Here is a 15987-nt window from a genome sequence, read left to right on the forward strand (position 1 = left end):
GGATATCAGTTGGCCAATGTAAAGTACCTGTTCCTGACAGTATTGTATCTTTTCCATGTCTACCTTGTACCCCTTTTCAGCCAATATTGTTAACATTTTTAAGGAGTCCTCTCTATATTTACTTTCGTTTGTACTGCAAATTATTATGTCATCCACATACTGTAACACTGTGCTTTCCACCTCAACGTTACCCAGATCCATCTGTATTACTCTATTGAAAATTGAGGGTGATTCACAATACCCCTGTGGTAACCTGGTATGTTTCCACTTTGTATTTCGGTAAGTGAAGCTTGTCAAATCTTGTGAGTCTGGGTGTAATGGTATTGAGAAAAAAGCATTTTTAAGGTCAATCACTGTAAATCGTGATGCCTCTGCTGGAATGCCACACAATATTGTGGCCGGGTTTGCTGTTACTGGATACTCTGCTTCTACTATGTTGTTCAAGGGTCTGAGGTCCTGTATGAAGCGCCAAGACCCCCCTTTAGCCTTGCGCACCGGGTACACAGCTGTGTTACATGGTGATTCTGAGGGGACCAATATGCCATTGTTTATAAGGGCCGTTATGGTTTCATATATGCCCTCATCTGCCTCTTTTGACAATGGGTACTGTTTCACTCTTGGTAGTATGGCACCTTTTTTCAATTTTATCCTTACACCCCCTATGCTTTTTATACATCCCACGTCATAAGGGCTAACAGTCCATAATGATTTGGGCACCTTTGACATATCTTCCTTAAAAAATGGGACTGGGGTGCCTGCGGGTGCCTCAAGTGCCATTGCAATTTTCTGTGCTACTTGTTTGTGAGCCACTCTTAGCCATATTTCTACACTCATCATGAACACCATTTCACCTTCCTCCTTTTCTTCTGAGAACAGCTCTTCATCTGACACCTGGGTCAGCCTACATCCTTCTGCTAGTGCTATCACTGCCCTCCATGCTCTCCCTTCTTTATCTTGGGCGTGCACAGCAACATAATCAGCTGTTGCAATAATGCTCTCAATGTCCATTACAAACACCTTCCCTTCCAGTTCATTAACTGGTGTTTCTGGTCGGAACAGATAGGCTGCTGGCCTCCTCCATATTTTCCCTTCTATCCCTGGCATCCATGCAAATGCCATGTCTGTGCCATACTGGAATAGCTCGCCATCTACTGGCTCCGCCCTAATCGCTGTCTGTCCACAGTATGCTTGCAAAATCTGTCGTGCTGCGAGCATGTTAATCCCTGGAGTAGAGCAAATTATGCCATCCTCTGTAAAGGAGATCGTCATATTCAACCTGTTCATTATGTCTCTCCCCAGTATATTTACTGGTGAGGCACTATAATACAAAAGTGGGACTGACAGATCATAATCTCCAATAGATAAGGGAACGTTATCAGTAAATGGAACCAACCCTTTAGCCCCAGAAAATCCTTGGGTGTTCATGGCTTCGCCTGACATCTTAAATTTACCTTCCCTTATGCAAGACCGGGTTGCCCCGGTGTCAACAAGGAATGATAATTTTTTGTCACCTATCGTTACCTCTATGCGTGGTTCCTCCGCATTATTAGGTGTTACTGACAGGATGGGACACACCAAGGCCGTCTGTGGGCTGACCTATTGGGGGTACAATGATTGGCCATTCCCTGTGTAAGGGTTGTGTCCCAACACCGTCACCCTACCCAATTGTGTTTGTTGAGTTTGGGGTGGTGGTTGTATTAACGCTACTTGTTGTTGTGGCGGTGGCAGTTGCGGTGTTATTTGTTGTTGTGGCAGTGAATAGGTTTGTGGCTGTTGTGTTTGTTGTTGTGGGTCACTCCCTTGTTGTGACATCTGTTGTTGTTGTATGCCCTGCTGTTCTTGTGAGGTCCTAGGTTGTGCTTGTTCATTCCATGCTGGTGTTCCTGGCCTGACCCTACATGTACGTGACATGTGTCCTAATAGTCCGCAGCTCCAACACACGGGTGGTTCCCTGCTTTGCCATGGGAAGCTCCCTGTGTTGTCCTGGTATACGGGTTGCCCTGTGGGGTAGTAATTTCTAAGTCCCCCAGCCTGTTGTTGGGTATTATATCCGTATCCTCTCCCCCTCATAAACCCTCCTCTCCCTCTGTTATAACTATAATACCCAGTTCCTTGCATTGGGTACCCTCCTCCCATGTTTGGTGCGTGTAATTGCAGAGGCGGCACTTGCTGTATTACACCTTGTGGAGGCGCTATTTGAGCGGGATCTTGTGCAGCCACTACTTGCGTTGGGCTTTGGGCCATTGGTGTGGGCGTAGTTATTAGTGCCCCTTCCATTGTGTATTTAGTAAGTTTTTTCTGTACTAGTTTGGCCTCTTCTGTTTTCCTGTCCTCCTCCTTTTGTTTCATTTTTCCTTGCCATGTCCTGCAGTGATGTACTATAGTCAGTTGTATTTCTGGCCATGGTTTTGCTTCCATCCCCACTACTTTCTTTAGTTGTTTCTGAACTCCTTCTGGGAGCCCTTGTACTAGTATATGATAAAATATGGCTGGTGTTTTGTCCCATTGTTCTCTAGTTTCCATGCGCCACTTCTCTTGAATATCCTGGATATAATCAACAGGATCCTCATTTTCACCCATCTTACGGGAAGTAATGGCTCCTATGTCTGATGTGTCTGGGTACTGCACTCTCAGTGCCTGCCATAGCGCATGTCTGCAGTTTGCAAATGGTGCCCCATCATGCGATGTGTTCGTTATTGTTACCCCATGGAATCCCGCTCTTTTCCAAATGTCATCCGCTCTATCCCCTAATATTGATATTAACAGGCCCTTCACATCTCCTACTGCTAGTTTCTGTCCTGCGGTGTGTTTTTCCATTTCATATATCCACTTACCCGCACCTCCACTTAGTGATGGGAGCCTACATTTTATATTTTCCTTATCCGTATGTTTCCAAGGTACATACTGTGGTCTAACCCCTCCTCTCTCCAACAGTGGCATTAAATTCTGTCTTGTGTCACCCTTTACGCTCCATAATATTGAGTCTTCACACCCCTCCTCTTCCCCCGTTTCCTTTACTACTTCAAATTCTTCCTTACTACCTCTGCTCCTACCTCCCTCTTCTTCCTTTCCCCTTTTTTCGTCATTTCCTGTGTTCAATATGGGTATGTTTATTTGTCTGTCTTGCCTGCGACTAGGGAGGTCCCTAAGCCGACATGCATAAGGTGTAAGTTCGTTCATGAAGGGCGCGAGCTTTATTCTGTGCAGTGAGCGTGCGGTGGTTGAACATGTAGGGTGTGACGTGGGAGGGCGTGATGGGGATGTGGGTGGCGTGGTTTCATTGGTTTGTGTTTCCCCTATTCTTTTCACTTCCTCCTTACTTCTCTCCAGCTCCTCCCATCTTCTACTCATCCAGGGCGAATCTATGTTTGTTCTAGTGAGGTATAGTTTATCTAAGCTTTCCCTTTCACTCTTTCTTCCATCCTTCTCCACTCCTTCTTCCTCCTCACTGCAAAAGTCATTCATAAATGGCACCCCCCACTCTGCCTTTTTTCCTTTTATTGTTACTGTTTTTAAGTCTATTAGGTCTCTTTCTCCCCTTTCGTTGTTACCAACTGTTCCCCCTAGTGCTGATGTTGTTGCTACCTCTCTACTTTTATATACATCTCCCCATCTTTCACTCTCCCTACTCCTCCCTTCTCTTCCCCCTTCACTTCTCTCCTCCATTTCCCTACTATTTTCCTCCCTTTTCCTTTTCAATTCCTCCATTACTTCGTTGCTCATCTGTTCCAATATCCTTTCATCCTCTTTCTTCCTTTCCCATTTCACCCTTTCTCTTTCTACTATACTCTCTATTACCTTCCCCTCTTCATATTTTTTAGCTGTCTCTGATATTATCCTCCTCCTCCATATTTCCATTTCCTTTTCCTTTTCTTCTTCTTCCTTCTTCTTCTCTCTCAGCACTACTCTTGATACCCTATCTGCTGCTGCTTTTACCCTTTCATCTTCTCTCTTTTGCTCCTCATTTCGTTCCCTTAATTTTTCCAATTCGTTCTTACCTTCTTTCCTTTTCCTCACTCTCTCTCTTTCCTCCCTCTCAAGTTGTTTGATCAATTCATTCTGCTCATCCCTTAGTTTTGCTAATCTTTCCTCCAAAATCTCTTCCTTCTGCCGTAGTAGCTCCTCTCCCCTCATTTCACTCTCTCTGGCACTATCCTCGTTTGTTCTCTTTACCGCCTCCCTTTCTTCTCCAGTTAGTGAGCCTCGTAATTTCAATAATATCTGTGCAGCTACCCACTCATCGTTTCCTATCTCTACAGTCTGCTCTTCTCCAATCCTCCCTTCCCCCATTGGTATCTTCCCATGAGCCACATATGGTGGAGGGCTGTATGCCGGGTTTGAGTATCCTTCAGCCGCCCTGAACTGTCCTTCTATTTCTCCTAATTCTCTTAAAGGGTACAACCCTACTCCCTCTGTTTTCACTCCCGGTGTTATGGGTATCTCATTGCTCGGTTCGTTTTTTATGTCGTCTGATTTATCAATCTTTTCTCCTCCCTGTCCTCCGTTCCCCGTATTCTTTGTGCTTTCGCACTCCTTTTCCCCATCCGTTCCTTCTTTCTTAATCTCCTTTTCTTCCGGTGTTTCCCCCATAGTGAACATTCCATTTGGTCCTGGTCGGGACCCCTGGAACATCCTCCATAAGTTAAACACCTCCACATGGTTTGCCAACTTCTTCCCCTTGTATGTATTGTGCAGATGGTTTAGTAGTGAATGTTGGGCATATGGATCGAAACTACCATTAGGCGGCCATGGTGTTAACATTTTGTTGTCCGTCCCCTGGGTCCACTCTATGCTGTACTTAATTAATTTCTCCCTATGTGGTGGCAGTGTGGTGCATATGTGTTGTAGTGGGGTAGTGAGGGTGTTCCCCCACCCTCCCGACCCTCTCCCGTATGACATAGTGGCACTCCCCTGGTTACCCTTCCCCTTACTAGCAGTTTACAATATACAACCTTGTATTGCTTACCTCGCCCCGCAAGTGTGGGGACTTACGACAATCCTTTGACAAATTATGCAATAATAATAAATATGATGTTATATTATATTCCTTCCCCTACGGCCCCCTGCGGCCGAAGCGCACGCAGCCCCCTGCGGCTGCGTACCCCTTACGACGATCTTATACAGTCGTCCTGTTTCTCCGTTCTCTTCCCCCTTTTACACTTGCCGTGGCCGGCGTTCTCCGTGCGCAGCCACGCCCCTTTCCCCTTCTCCTCTTTCGATCCACTGGTTTATAGTTTATCTCCGTATCCGCTCCTTTATCATGTTTCTCTTCCCCACCACTCTCAAACCCAAAGTTCCTTGTGCTCGCGATATCCTATTAAATCCCTACTGGTGACGTCACCGATTTCTTCGAGCTACTGGTACATTCTTGTTATGTTCTTTAAGTTCAAAATACACTTGCAATCTACCCCGCTAACCCTACAGCTGTCTTCCTGTCTCTCCTGGAACAAGGTAATCTCATCAATAATATAACCGGACTGCGCACGCTGCGTCGCCTCGCGTGTGATACGCCCCTCAACAGGAGGGCTTAACCAGCCAATTATCTTCCGTTTTGGGCAACTATGTAACTAGCTACCGCCCACAGGGAAACGTCATCTACCTATCGAGTTTCTTGCTCGAACAATAGGGAACCTCATCTACTCATTGATCAATAAATGCCAAATCGTAGGAAACCACACACACCCACCCTCACACGTAGTCGCAATTTAGGCCATCAGTGTCTTACGAGCGGCTGCACGTGATGTTTTCGTGCCCCGCCCCCCTCTTTCGCGTAACGTAGCCGACTGCTCTCGCACTAGTTTCGCTACCATTCATTCCATTTGCAACACTCAGTTAAACCTTCGCCGCACATCTGTACAATACCTCCCTCCTCCCTTATTTACTTCCTCCCCCTCCCTCACAATTTCGCATTGCTTGTTGTGCGTGTCATGCTCACCAAGTTCTCTCGATGCAGGGCCGTTCGACTGCGTGCACCCCTCCAAGCGGCTCGCCACCTCCCCTCGTCTGGACCACGTCTGGACACTCGCCGACCGCGGGCGGGATACTTCTCAACCGGCTCCCGAGGGCCAATATCCGGATTGCGCTGTCCGGTCCTCTCGCAGCTCCGCGATGGTCCTGTAGTCCTCAGAAGGGGGCAACGGCAGAGGGGGCCGCGCCGCCGGGCCTCCTCGCAACGGGAGTGCCTGGAAAAATTAAAAATAAAAGTCGATCTTAAACAGATCTCAGCAGTGCCTCCAACTTGTCGGGGGGAAATTCTGCCGGGGTCGGCCGGGCCGTCCGCAGACCTCCGGGCAGGGAGGCCCCAACTCCTCCCGTATATCCCAGATGAGATAGAGTATGAGACACACACAAGGAGCAAGGTGACTCTGCTGTTTATTTATACAAAACGGCAGGGATGGGTCAAGGAGCGTACGCGTTCGTCCTGACACACACCCAATCGTGGGGCTCGCAGGCCCTTTTTACTGTATTATGACGCGCTACTTGCGTCACTTCAGAAAGTTAACAAAAAACCTATCGCCACTCTTAATTGGTTGCTCGAGTGGTAGGGTTAGTCTAGTACACATATAGAGAATGATATTAGTGGACAAGGTGTAATCAGGTGGTATATCTGGGTTGTCCCTACAATTAGATACATAAGAATTGTTACATGAAGACTCCTGAGGATTGGCTAATATTACTGACGTCTGAGATAAGAGCCCCATGTTCTGATTGGTGCACTCGTGAGCTTCCCAGCCTGGGACCACCGTTGTTCCCAGCTCTCGGTGTACCTGTGATTGCAACAATGTTTCAATATGGGTACGTGCAGACAATGTGAGGATTTATTCATAGGTGGAAGGCTGACCGCTCCCACTATAGCAGATGTCCATTGAGCCTTTCAAGTGTATCGGCCTGTGTCTCGTAGCGAGGGACCCAGACGCCTTTTTTCTCCTGGGTTTTGGCATCTCGTCAAGTTCGGCTTGGTCACGTGGGGAGGGACCGTGAAAGAGGCAGAATTCTGCACAATTAATATTGTTTTTTCTACTGCGCGTTTGGTTTAATTTGCCGGCGTGACTTTATCGTTGGGGCGCGGAGTGCGAGGTTGCAACATCGTGCCTTTGATGATTTGTTCTTGGAATGTGAGTTTGCAACATTGCGACCTTGGCTGGTTGCTCCACCGGGTTCTTTCTGCAGGATCAGCAACCTGACTCTTGCTTTGTTAATGTCCACGGGAGCTCTTGGTTGAGGCCTACTCGGGCCTGGTGCATAATTAGTCCGTTTGGTGCATAGGTGCTTTTAGGTTATAATAGCATATATTTCCATGACCAGTATCGTGTTTCCATTATACCTCTATTGTGGTAATGGGTTTCAAGAGAAGCGTGAGCAAGCGTTATAGATGAGTTCATGATGCGTCTTGCGTTTCTGCATTCTGAAAGCCTATGTAAAAATAATAAAGATGCACGTCCGTGAATATGCCTGTCGCCTACGTCAGAGCACTGAGTATGTTCTTCGTGTAGATTGGTGTGGAAATGTTCAGTGTGTATATTTGTACAGAAGTGCTTCCCGTTGTCTAGGTCGTCATGGCATCTCTAACGACGTGTGGATTTTAGTCTAGCTGATCCGAACCGCAGGTGTCGGCATGGCCAGTACGGGCTGTTGGGCAGGCAGATGGACACATCCGTATGTTCCTGTACCAGGGTACCTGGTCGTCTGGTAAATGGACAAACTCTTCTCGCGGCGGGTGTCTGGGCCGTGACCCTCTAGGCCAAGCGCGAGAGGTGAAGGACGGGAGCCTGGTCTTCCATTCTCCCACTTCACAGCGCTAGGAGGCCATGCAAATGGCAGAGGTATGCTTTACAAAGCCCACGTAGCGTGCACAAAACAGCACATCAGTCAGGCCCACTTGAAGAGATGGTAAAGAGGAAATACTTCTGCTGCATCCAGTAAAACATAGAGATTGGCCTGCTTTAAAGGTTGACCATGTCCTTCATGGGTGTCTGTCAATATGATACTTCCCTGCTGCAAAGCTTACATTCGAAATGCCAGAACAACTAGGCCCAGAGCACAAAGATGCAGTCAGGTTGAAATAACGAGATACTGAGGAGCAATTTTATATTTCAGAGTGGGAAAAGCAAATATGCCCCCGACGTGATTTGAACACGAAACCTTCTGATCTGGAGTCAGACGTGCTACCATTGCGCCACGAGGTCCTTGCGGCAGTTCACCTGGTGTGTCTGATGACAGAATAAAGGTAGGAGACGTACATGCACCTGCAGAGCCTCATTGCTTCTTTAAGTAGACTGGCTAGGATAGCTTCCTTCTGTGCATCAATACACGCTGCAGCCAAACCCTTCCCATGAAGTCTTGATGTTTATGAATTGAATGGCAAGTTTTGAAAAACTAAAGCAAGCGAGAAGAATTGCTTGCAGTTTATTGGATTTTTTGGACGTCAGCAGACGAGACCTGCGAGAGGTAAACAGAAGTTCATAGTTGGCCATGCTGAATTTTTGAGCTAAAATGCATCGTCCCTGGGTGGGCTTGAACCACCAACCTTTCGGTTAACAGCCGAACGCGCTAACCGATTGCGCCACAGAGACTCATGCAGTGCTTACACTGGGGCCTGATTGGTGTGCTGTTTGCTTATGCTTCCCAGGCAACCTGAAAATATTTCTAAAATAGCTCTATTTCCAACAGCAAATCAGGGTATCAAGCACTTCCCTACCTCCCGTAATCCACAAACACAGGGGATTTAGTAGAGGACAGAGCCCATCAACAGTGCACCAAATGCCCTCTGTGTAGGCATAACTTGCTATGAGGAGAAAGCCACAGTTGCGCACTTGTGTTAAAAGGGGACAGTAGGCTGAACCCAGAGAACACGGGAGAAATGACTCAGGTTTACTGAGTGGAACACTCTGTGTCTTTGTGCCCAAAACAGCAGCGTCTTTTCGGTTAACAGCCGAACGCGCTAACCAATTGCGCCACAGAGACTCACTGGCATGTGTGTTCTGCCTTTGGCCTGATTGCATTGCTATTTTTTTCTGATTGGCAGAAAACCTGAACTTTTTTCTGAAAAAGGCATGCCTCTCTTAGCACTGCAGTGCATTAGACTGCTCCCTTGCTTCCCTGAGTCCCCAAATACACAACCACCTTGGGCACAATAGAAGACACATTCCAGCAGATTTAGCAAGAGTGCACCAAGGATTCTATATGTAGGTACCTTGCTGAGAAGCAAGACCTGCAGTTGCATTCTTCTGTTAAAAGAGGGCAGCAGAGTGCACCAAGAGAACTTGGGGGAAGTAGCTTATGTTAACTACTTGCCATGCTCTTTATAGATCCCTCTGTTTGACTGGGTGAATTCTAATTTCTGGGGTAGAGTAAGCAATTTTTGGATCTAGATGCTGTGCGCAACAGGAATGCTATATACTGCACTGTACTGCTACTGAAAAGTTACCAATTTTACAGGATGTTCAGGTAAGCTTTGTTTCAGAAAACAACTTGCTAGAGGCCCTAGGACAGATTACTGGGACAAAGGAAGAGGGTTTGGGGATTAGCACATCTCCTATGAAAGGTACAGTCACGCCCGAGACAACTCTGAGTGCCTCCTCAAATTCTAAGAAATGCGAACTGGGGTCCTACGCCTTTTATTGCCAGTGGATCTTTGTGTTTCAGACAAATGTGCACGCCTCCCAGAGCCCCATGCAATGCACTTAGGGAAATGGGGGAAGGTGATGTGCAACCCTCTCGCTGACAATGTCTCTCTTGTCTATAATGTATCTATGAGAGAGAGAGAAATAGGCAATGCGAGAGTGAAAAAGTAAAATGGAAATGTGTCTACTGAGACCAGTATAAGGGGAAATCCTCACAATCCAGGACCGACAGTTGATTGGGAGGGCGCTTACAGTTTTCTGACACCAGACCGGTACCTGAACTCACAAACCCAAACTACAAAGTGATGCCCATTGCCACTAGACTGCCAACCCCCTTTCGGGGCCCCAACATATATCCTTTAGTCACACCTAGAGTTCCCAGGACACTGCAGCATTCAGCGATTACACGCAAATATTGACAGCGCTAGGAGGCCATGCAAATGGCAGAGGTATGCTTTACAAAGCCCACGTAGCGTGCACAAAACAGCACATCAGTCAGGCCCACTTGAAGAGATGGTAAAGAGGAAATACTTCTGCTGCATCCAGTAAAACATAGAGATTGGCCTGCTTTAAAGGTTGACCATGTTCTTCATGGGTGTCTGTCAATATGATACTTCCCTGCTGCAAAGCTTACATTCGAAACGCCAGAACAACTAGGCCCAGAGCACAAAGATGCAGTCAGGTTGAAAAACGAGATACTGAAGAGCAATTTTGTATTTCAGAGTGGGAAAAGCAAATATGACCCCGACGTGATTTGAACACGCAATCTTCTGACCTGGAGTCAGACGCGCTACCATTGCGCCACGAGGTCCTTGTGGCAGTCCACCTGGTGTGTCTGATGACAGAATAAAGGTAGGAGACGTACATGGACCTGCAGAGCCTCATTGCTTCTTTAAGTAGACTGGCTAGGATAGCTTCCTTCTGTGCATCAGTACACGCTGCAGCCAAACCCTTCCCATGAAGTCTTGATGTTTATGAATTGAATGGCAAGTTTTGAAAAACTAAAGCAAGCGAGAAGAATTGCTTGCAGTTTATTGGATTTTTTGGACGTCAGCAGACGAGACCTGCGAGAGGTAAACAGAAGTTCATAGTTGGTCATGCTGAATTTTTGAGCCAAAATGCATCGTCCCTGGGTGGGCTTGAACCACCAACCTTTCGGTTAACAGCCGAACGCGCTAACCGATTGCGCCACAGAGACTCATGCAGTGCTTACACTGGGGCCTGATTGGTGTGCTGTTTGCTTATGCTTCCCAGGCAACCTGAAAATATTTCTAAAATAGCTCTATTTCCCACAGCAAATCAGGGTATCAAGCACTTCCCTACCTCCCGTAATCCACAAACACAGGGGATTTAGTAGAGGACAGAGCCCATCAACAGTGCACCAAATGCCCTCTGTGTAGGCATAACTTGCTATGAGGAGAAAGCCACAGTTGCGCACTTGTGTTAAAAGGGGACAGTAGGCTGAACCCAGAGAACACGGGAGAAATGACTCAGGTTTACTGAGTGGAACACTCTGTGTCTTTGTGCCCAAAACAGCAGCGTCTTTTCGGTTAACAGCCGAACGCGCTAACCAATTGCGCCACAGAGACTCACTGGCATGTGTGTTCTGCCTTTGGCCTGATTGCATTGCTATTTTTTTCTGATTGGCAGAAAACCTGAACTTTTTTCTGAAAAAGGCATGCCTCTCTTAGCACTGCAGTGCATTAGACTGCTCCCTTGCTTCCCTGAGTCCCCAAATACACAACCACCTTGGGCACAATAGAAGACACATTCCAGCAGATTTAGCAAGAGTGCACCAAGGATTCTATATGTAGGTACCTTGCTGAGAAGCAAGACCTGCAGTTGCATTCTTCTGTTAAAAGAGGGCAGCAGAGTGCACCAAGAGAACTTGGGGGAAGTAGCTTATGTTAACTACTTGCCATGCTCTTTATAGATCCCTCTGTTTGACTGGGTGAATTCTAATTTCTGGGGTAGAGTAAGCAATTTTTGGATCTAGATGCTGTGCGCAACAGGAATGCTATATACTGCACTGTACTGCTACTGAAAAGTTACCAATTTTACAGGATGTTCAGGTAGGCTTTGTTTCAGAAAACAACTTGCTAGAGGCCCTAGGACAGATTACTGGGACAAAGGAAGAGGGTTTGGGGATTAGCACATCTCCTATGAAAGGTACAGTCACGCCCGAGACAACTCTGAGTGCCTCCTCAAATTCTAAGAAATGCGAACTGGGGTCCTACGCCTTTTATTGCCAGTGGATCTTTGTGTTTCAGACAAATGTGCACGCCTCCCAGAGCCCCATGCAATGCACTTAGGGAAATGGGGGAAGGTGATGTGCAACCCTCTCGCTGACAATGTCTCTCTTGTCTATAATGTATCTATGAGAGAGAGAGAAATAGGCAATGCGAGAGTGAAAAAGTAAAATGGAAATGTGTCTACTGAGACCAGTATAAGGGGAAATCCTCACAATCCAGGACCGACAGTTGATTGGGAGGGCGCTTACAGTTTTCTGACACCAGACCGGTACCTGAACTCACAAACCCAAACTACAAAGTGATGCCCATTGCCACTAGACTGCCGACCCCCTTTCGGGGCCCCAACATATATCCTTTAGTCACACCTAGAGTTCCCAGGACACTGCAGCATTCAGCGATTACACGAAAATATTGACAGCGCTAGGAGGCCATGCAAATGGCAGAGGTATGCTTTACAAAGCCCACGTAGCGTGCACAAAACAGCACATCAGTCAGGCCCACTTGAAGAGATGGTAAAGAGGAAATACTTCTGCTGCATCCAGTAAAACATAGAGATTGGCCTGCTTTAAAGGTTGACCATGTCCTTCATGGGTGTCTGTCAATATGATACTTCCCTGCTGCAAAGCTTACATTCGAAACGCCAGAACAACTAGGCCCAGAGCACAAAGATGCAGTCAGTTTGAAATAACGAGATACTGAAGAGCAATTTTGTATTTCAGAGTGGGAAAAGGAAGTATGACCCCGACGTGATTTGAACACACAACCTTCTGATCTGGAGTCAGACGCGCTACCATTGCGCCACGAGGTCCTTGCGGCAGTTCACCTGGTGTGTCTGATGACAGAATAAAGGTAGGAGACGTACATGCACCTGCAGAGCCTCATTGCTTCTTTAAGTAGACTGGCTAGGATAGCTTCCTTCTGTGCATCAGTACACGCTGCAGCCAAACCCTTCCCATGAAGTCTTGATGTTTATGAATTGAATGGCAAGTTTTGAAAAACTAAAGCAAGCGAGAAGAATTGCTTGCAGTTTATTGGATTTTTTGGACGTCAGCAGACGAGACCCCTGCGAGAGGTAAACAGAAGTTCATAGTTGGTCATGCTGAATTTTTGAGCCAAAATGCATCGTCCCTGGGTGGGCTTGAACCACCAACCTTTCGGTTAACAGCCGAACGCGCTAACCGATTGCGCCACAGAGACTCATGCAGTGCTTACACTGGGGCCTGATTGGTGTGCTGTTTGCTTATGCTTCCCAGGGAACCTGAAAATATTTCTAAAATAGCTCTATTTCCCACAGCAAATCAGGGTATCAAGCACTTCCCTACCTCCCGTAATCCACAAACACAGGGGATTTAGTAGAGGACAGAGCCCATCAACAGTGCACCAAATGTCCTCTGTGTAGGCATAACTTGCTATGAGGAGAAAGCCACAGTTGCGCACTTGTGTTAAAAGGGGACAGTAGGCTGAACCCAGAGAACACGGGAGAAATGACTCAGGTTTACTGAGTGGAACACTCTGTGTCTTTGTGCCAAAAACAGCAGCGTCTTTTCGGTTAACAGCCGAACGCGCTAACCAATTGCGCCACAGAGACTCACTGGCATGTGTGTTCTGCCTTTGGCCTGATTGCATTGCTATTTTTTTCTGATTGGCAGAAAACCTGAACTTTTTTCTGAAAAAGGCATGCCTCTCTTAGCACTGCAGTGCATTAGACTGCTCCCTTGCTTCCCTGAGTCGCCAAATACACAACCACCTTGGGCACAATAGAAGACACATTCCAGCAGATTTAGCAAGAGTGCACCAAGGTTTCTATATGTAGGTACCTTTCTGAGAAGCAAGACCTGCAGTTGCATTCTTCTGTTAAAAGATGGCAGCAGAGTGCACCAAGAGAACTTGGGGGAAGTAGCTTATGTTAACTACTTGCCATGCTCTTTATAGATCCCTCTGTTTGACTGGGTGAATTCTAATTTCTGGGGTAGAGTAAGCAATTTTTGGATCTAGATGCTGTGTGCAACAGGAATGCTATATACTGCACTGTACTGCTACTGAAAAGTTACCAATTTTACAGGATGTTCAGGTAAGCTTTGTTTCAGAAAACAACTTGCTAGAGGCCCTAGGACAGATTACTGGGACAAAGGAAGAGGGTTTGGGGATTAGCACATCTCCTATGAAAGGTACAGTCACGCCCGAGACAACTCTGAGTGCCTCCTCAAATTCTAAGAAATGAGAACTGGGGTCCTACGCCTTTTATTGCCAGTGGATCTTTGTGTTTCAGACAAATGTGCACGCCTACCAGAGCCCCATGCAATGCACTTAGGGAAATGGGGGAAGGTGCTGTGAAGCCCTCTCGCTGACAATGTCTCTCTTGTCTATAATGTATCTATGAGAGAGAGAGAAATAGGCAATGCGAGAGTGAAAAAGTAAAATGGAAATGTGTCTACTGAGACCAGTATAAGGGGAAATCCTCACAATCCAGGACTGACAGTTGATTGGGAGGGCGCTTACAGGTTTCCGACACCAGACCGGTACCTGAACTCACAAACCCAAACTGCAAAGTGATGGGCATTGCCACTAGACTGCCGACCCCCTTTCGGGGCCCCAGCATATATCCTTTAGTCACACCTAGAGTTCCCAGGACAGTGCAGCATTCAGCGATTACACGAAAATATTGACAGCGCTAGGAGGCCATGCAAATGGCAAAGGTTTGCTTTACAAAGCCCACGTAGCGTGCACAAAACAGCACATCAGTCAGGCCCACTTGAAGAGATGGTAAAGAGGAAATACTTCTGCTGCATCCAGTAAAACATAGAGATTGGCCTGCTTTAAAGGTTGACCATGTCCTTCATGGGTGTCTGTCAATATGATACTTCCCTGCTGCAAAGCTTACATTCGAAATGCCAGAACAACTAGGCCCAGAGCACAAAGATGCAGTCAGGTTGAAATAACGAGATACTGAAGAGCAATTTTATATTTCAGAGTGGGAAAAGCAAATATGCCCCCGACGTGATTTGAACACGAAACCTTCTGATCTGGAGTCAGACGCGCTACCATTGCGCCACGAGGTCCTTGCGGCAGTTCTGGTGTGTCTGATGACAGAATAAAGGTAGGAGACGTACATGCACCTGCAGAGCCTCATTGCTTCTTTAAGTAGACTGGCTAGGATAGCTTCCTTCTGTGCATCAGTACACGCTGCAGCCAAACCCTTCCCATGAAGTCTTGATGTTTATGAATTGAATGGCAAGTTTTGAAAAACTAAAGCAAGCGAGAAGAATTGCTTGGAGTTTATTGGATTTTTTGGACGTCAGCAGACGAGACCTGCGAGAGGTAAACAGAAGTTCATAGTTGGTCATGCTGAATTTTTGAGCCAAAATGCATCGTCCCTGGGTGGGCTTGAACCACCAACCTTTCGGTTATTGCGCCACAGAGACTCATGCAGTGCTTACACTGGGGCCTGATTGGTGTGCTGTTTGCTTATGCTTCCCAGGCAACCTGAAAATATTTCTAAAATAGCTCTATTTCCCACAGCAAATCAGGGTATCAAGCACTTCCCTACCTCCCCTAATCCACAAACACAGGGGATTTAGTAGAGGACAGAGCCCATCAACAGTGCACCAAATGTCCTCTGTGTAGGCATAACTTGCTATGAGGAGAAAGCCACAGTTGCGCACTTGTGTTAAAAGGGGACAGTAGGCTGAACCCAGAGAACACGGGAGAAATGACTCAGGTTTACTGAGTGGAACACTCTGTGTCTTTGTGCCCAAAACAGCAGCGTCTTTTCGGTTAACAGCCGAACGCGCTAACCAATTGCGCCACAGAGACTCACTGGCATGTGTGTTCTGCCTTTGGCCTGATTGCATTGCTATTTTTTTCTGATTGGCAGAAAACCTGAACTTTTTTCTGAAAAAGGCATGCCTCTCTTAGCACTGCAGTGCATTAGACTGCTCCCTTGCTTCCCTGAGTCCCCAAATACACAACCACCTTGGGCACAATAGAAGACACATTCCAGCAGATTTAGCAAGAGTGCACCAAGGATTCTATATGTAGGTACCTTGCTGAGAAGCAAGACCTGCAGTTGCATTCTTCTGTCTGTTAAAAGAGGGCAGCAGAGTGCACCAAGA

General features: G+C 46.9%; 6 non-coding genes across 6 annotated transcripts; all 6 read right to left on the reverse strand.

Moving 5' to 3' along the window:
• Window positions 1-8499: 8499 nt before the first annotated feature.
• On the reverse strand, window positions 8500-8573 carry TRNAN-GUU (transfer RNA asparagine (anticodon GUU)). Its single transcript has one exon. It is a non-coding gene; the product is annotated as a tRNA-Asn (tRNA).
• Window positions 8574-10362: 1789 nt separating this feature from the next.
• TRNAW-CCA (transfer RNA tryptophan (anticodon CCA)) lies at window positions 10363-10434 on the reverse strand. Its single transcript has one exon. It is a non-coding gene; the product is annotated as a tRNA-Trp (tRNA).
• Window positions 10435-10747: 313 nt separating this feature from the next.
• Window positions 10748-10821, reverse strand: TRNAN-GUU (transfer RNA asparagine (anticodon GUU)). Its single transcript has one exon. It is a non-coding gene; the product is annotated as a tRNA-Asn (tRNA).
• Window positions 10822-12611: 1790 nt separating this feature from the next.
• Window positions 12612-12683, reverse strand: TRNAW-CCA (transfer RNA tryptophan (anticodon CCA)). Its single transcript has one exon. It is a non-coding gene; the product is annotated as a tRNA-Trp (tRNA).
• Window positions 12684-12998: 315 nt separating this feature from the next.
• Window positions 12999-13072, reverse strand: TRNAN-GUU (transfer RNA asparagine (anticodon GUU)). The gene has a single exon. It is a non-coding gene; the product is annotated as a tRNA-Asn (tRNA).
• Window positions 13073-14862: 1790 nt separating this feature from the next.
• Window positions 14863-14934, reverse strand: TRNAW-CCA (transfer RNA tryptophan (anticodon CCA)). Its single transcript has one exon. It is a non-coding gene; the product is annotated as a tRNA-Trp (tRNA).
• Window positions 14935-15987: the final 1053 nt, after the last annotated feature.

The sequence above is a fragment of the Ambystoma mexicanum genome, chromosome 11 (assembly GCF_040938575.1).
Source record: "Ambystoma mexicanum isolate Mex_15411 chromosome 11, UKY_AmexF1_1, whole genome shotgun sequence".
NCBI lineage: Eukaryota > Metazoa > Chordata > Amphibia > Caudata > Ambystomatidae > Ambystoma > Ambystoma mexicanum.